Genomic DNA, 4,677 nt, shown 5'->3' with positions numbered 1-4,677 from the left:
GCCTCGCGATTACAAAGTCGCATGCGGACTCCGAGCACCCGCAAATGCAAGCAATGCGCCGACGACGTCACACAACGGAGTACGCGGAAATTGAATATCTCCGCGGAACAGCGCCTCAGACGACAAAATAAATCGCCACGACGGCAGGCGCTGGCGCATTCCGGCGGTCGAAGGTCAAACGGCGCCCCAGGGCACCGGTCAGAGCCGCGGAGCCGACGGTGGTCAGGGCCGGCCGTCCGAGCCGATTGAGCCGGGTAATCGGACCAGATTGGCGGCGCACGGCTCATCGGGGATCGCTTTCGGCTGCCGCCGCTCCCCGTGACGCCAGCGGTGACGTCAGACGCTGCCGCCGGCGGTCGGCTGACGGGCCAATGAGCGCCGCTGATCTGCCGTGGGCCGCGCACTGAGGCGAATGGCGCTGCCTACCTGGGCGGCGCAATGTCCCTCGCTCGTGCTGGCTTCCGTTTGCTCCGGTGGCCTGTTCGTATGTACCTGGTTGGGGAAGAAATAGTTTTGATGCCGAGACGCTCAGAGCTCGGCGTACGGGGGAAATTGGCAAGGAATATCCGCAGCACATATCATCCTGCTATGCCCATCTTCCTGTATAGCACTTGCTCTCCGGGCGATGTGGTGCGGCAACGGAGAGCGAACGAGTTTAAAAAATGTCTGCCACGACTTGGTCACGGCCGCATGTCTCGCAGGCCGAAGCGGGGCGCGGCCAGGAATTGCCCGCCAACCGACCCGCAGTACGTCGGTGCATGACGGCACAGTCTACCGTGCCGGTGACGTTTGGGGAGGGGCGCTGCCCCCGAACCCTACCCACTGCACCTGGGCGTGCAATAATTCGTAACATAAATGGAGTAGATACACCATGACTTTGATACGCTCTTTGGTGGGGGTATCGCGGTGCATTGTTGGTGTTAAAGTTGGCATTCATCCTGGGTGTTACAACCGACACCCCTTCGCCATTGAAGGAAGTGTTCCACTTCTACATCGGGTTTTGATCTGTAATCGCCATCTTGAAGATCTTCGGTGGAGTTCATAGTCCTGCTCTCCTTAAGACATAAATCCTTTTAGTTTCTGGGTCATACGCTCGCGAAGGTGCGTAGGCTTCTTCGGAGAAGTTATTTCAATGTCACCCAGACATCCATGACGCCATCATGACGTCATTAAATCCTACCACTCCATTAGCCATGCGGCGGTCAAGGCCACTAAAAATACAATCGCGGAATTGCTCATATCTGGCGTTGGTGAACAGGACCGCAATATATAACGGCCGTCAATTGTCTATCAATCAATGTCGCACAAGGTACGATGGCGTGATCAAATAATGACGTATTGAGCTGCATATTTACTAAACAGCAAAATTGTGTTGTCTATAGTAGCTACTTCCCCTCAAAATTATAACAATAGTCCTAAGTGAGCTTATGCCATCATTTCTGATGCTTGCCTCAATATCTTCAAATGCAGTTAGGGAAGGAAACTGCACGATGTCCAAAACTGTGGATGAACTGTGAACTGTGAACCAAAACTGTGGTCCAAACTGTGGATGGTCCAAACTGTGGATGGTCCAAAGCGTGGATGGTCCAAAGCGTGGATGGTCCAAAGCGTGGATGGTCCAAAGCGTGGATGGTCCAAAGCGTGGATGGTTCAAAGCGTGGATGGTCCAAAGCGTGGATGGTTCAAAGCGTGGATGGTCCAAAGCGTGGATGGTCCAAAGCGTGGATGGTCCAAAGCGTGGATGGTCCAAAGCGTGGATGGTTCAAAGCGTGGATGGTCCAAAGCGTGGATGGTCCAAAGCGTGGATGGTCCAAAGCGTGGATGGTTCAAAGCGTGGATGGTCCAAAGCGTGGATGGTCCAAAGCGTGGATGGTTCAAAGCGTGGATGGTCCAAAGCGTGGATGGTCCAAAGCGTGGATGGTCCAAAGCGTGGATGGTCCAAAGCATGGATGGTTCAAAGCGTGGATGGTTCAAAGCGTGGATGGTCCAAAGCGTGGATGGTCCAAAGCGTGGATGGTTCAAAGCGTGATGGTCCAAAGCGTGGATGGTTCAAAGCGTGGATGGTCCAAAGCGTGGATGGTCCAAAGCGTGGATGGTCCAAAGCGTGGATGGTCCAAAGCGTGGATGGTTCAAAGCGTGGATGGTTCAAAGCGTGGATGGTCCAAAGCGTGGATGGTCCAAAGCGTGGATGGTTCAAAGCGTGGATGGTCCAAAGCGTGGATGGTTCAAAGCGTGGATGGTCCAAAGCGTGGATGGTCCAAAGCGTGGATGGTCCAAAGCGTGGATGGTCCAAAGCGTGGATGGTCCAAAGCGTGGATGGTCCAAAGCGTGGATGGTCCAAAGCGTGGATGGTTCAAAGCGTGGATGGTCCAAAGCGTGGATGGTCCAAAGCGTGGATGGTTCAAAGCGTGGATGGTCCAAAGCGTGGATGGTCCAAAGCGTGGATGGTCCAAAGCGTGGATGGTCCAAAGCGTGGATGGTTCAAAGCGTGGATGGTTCAAAGCGTGGATGGTCCAAAGCGTGGATGGTCCAAAGCGTGGATGGTTCAAAGCGTGGATGGTCCAAAGCGTGGATGGTTCAAAGCGTGGATGGTCCAAAGCGTGGATGGTCCAAAGCGTGGATGGTCCAAAGCGTGGATGGTTCAAAGCGTGGATGGTCCAAAGCGTGGATGGTTCAAAGCGTGGATGGTTCAAAGCGTGGATGGTCCAAAGCGTGGATGGTCCAAAGCGTGGATGGTTCAAAGCGTGAATGGTCCAAAGCGTGGATGGTTCAAAGCGTGGATGGTCCAAAGCGTGGATGGTCCAAAGCGTGGATGGTCCAAAGCGTGGATGGTCCAAAGCGTGGATGGTCCAAAGCGTGGATGGTCCAAAGCGTGGATGGTCCAAAGCGTGGATGGTCCAAAGCGTGGATGGTCCAAAGCGTGGATGGTCCAAAGCGTGGATGGTCCAAAGCGTGGATGGTCCAAAGCGTGGATGGTCCAAAGCGTGGATGGTCCAAAGCGTGGATGGTCAAAGCGTGGATGGTCCAAAGCGTGGATGGTTCAAAGCGTGGATGGTCCAAAGCGTGGATGGTCCAAAGCGTGGATGGTCCAAAGCGTGGATGGTCCAAAGCGTGGATGGTCCAAAGCGTGGATGGTTCAAAGCGTGGATGGTCCAAAGCGTGGATGGTCCAAAGCGTGGATGGTCCAAAGCGTGGATGGTCCAAAGCGTGGATGGTCCAAAGCGTGGATGGTCCAAAGCGTGGATGGTCCAAAGCGTGGATGGTCCAAAGCGTGGATGGTCCAAAGCGTGGATGGTCCAAAGCGTGGATGGTCCAAAGCGTGGATGGTCCAAAGCGTGGATGGTCCAAAGCGTGGATGGTCCAAAGCGTGGATGGTCCAAAGCGTGGATGGTCCAAAGCGTGGATGGTCCAAAGCGTGGATGGTCCAAAGCGTGGATGGTCCAAAGCGTGGATGGATGCACCGTGGATGCATCCTAACGATGTCTCAAATGAACATTAAGTACAAGCTTTTACAGCCGCATTGACAAAAAAATACATTTAGCATATATATATATATATATATATATATATATATATATATGTGTGTGTGTGTGTGTGTGTGTGTGTGTGCGTGTGTGTGTGTGTGTATGTGTGTGTGTAATGAATGCGCAAATCTCATTTTTGCATCAAAATTACATTCTCCTGTTCGACGCTGCGATCCTCGCTGTGATAACTTTGGTGTGGCAATGCATCAAACATCACTGTTAATTGGCATAGCGGTACAGTTTTATTACTTGCCCCTGATGTCGAATAAAAAAATTTATTTCAGTTGTTCATTGCGTGCGAGAGATAGCATTTTCCAACTCATGCATTTAACTACATGGTTTTTATCTGCTCAAATTATGGTGGTCAAAGAAGCGATCAAAATGGAGAAGCCCCGTATACGACGAATAGCAAATTAACCACCAAAAGCGACGCATCCAAAATGCAAAGGACAAATGAGAAATTCCTCCACCCGGCTGCGATGCGATGTGACTTGTGGGATGGTTCTAGCTTAGCTAATGCTTCTAATGATCTTCAGCTTAATTTAGCTGGCATTATGCATATTCAAACTATTGAGTTATTCAGATTAAATTATACTTAAATAAATCATACTGTTAATTATACTTTAATTGTACTGTTCATTAAATTATACTTAAAAAAACTTTGCCCCGCCCCTTCATTATACTCTGCTATCTCATTGCCCACAGTTACATAGGTATATCTGCATCTTTATTTATTGGTGCATCCCTAATCTTTAGTTCTGTCGCACTGGCATCCTGCAACACATAACGTCAAAGGTGGCTACCAAAGCAGACAAAGCCCCTCTGCAGGTTACAGCCAGAGTGATATGATGAGATCACTGGTGTCGGAGCCATCCGGAGGGCAGAAACGTCCCAAAGTGTGGATGGTCCAAAGCGTGGATGGTCCAAAGCGTGGGTGGTCCAAAGCGCGGATGGTCCAAAGCGTGGATAGTCCAAAGCGTGGATGGTCTAAAGCGTGGATGGTCCAAAGCGTGGATGGCCCAAAGCTGTGGATGGTCCAAAGCGTGGATGGTCCAAAGCGTGGATAGGTCCAAAGCGTGGATGGTCCAAAACCGTCTTTGTGAAGTCAGTGTACTCCAAGCATGAGCATAGGGCTGATACTTAGTTCCAGTGT

This window comes from Pollicipes pollicipes, unplaced genomic scaffold (genome assembly GCF_011947565.3).
Source record: "Pollicipes pollicipes isolate AB1234 unplaced genomic scaffold, Ppol_2.1 Scaffold_6686;HRSCAF=7923_pilon_pilon_pilon, whole genome shotgun sequence".
Lineage (NCBI taxonomy): Eukaryota > Metazoa > Arthropoda > Thecostraca > Pollicipedomorpha > Pollicipedidae > Pollicipes > Pollicipes pollicipes.
The sequence above is the reverse complement of the archived record's forward strand: the minus strand, read 5'-3'. Positions refer to the sequence as shown.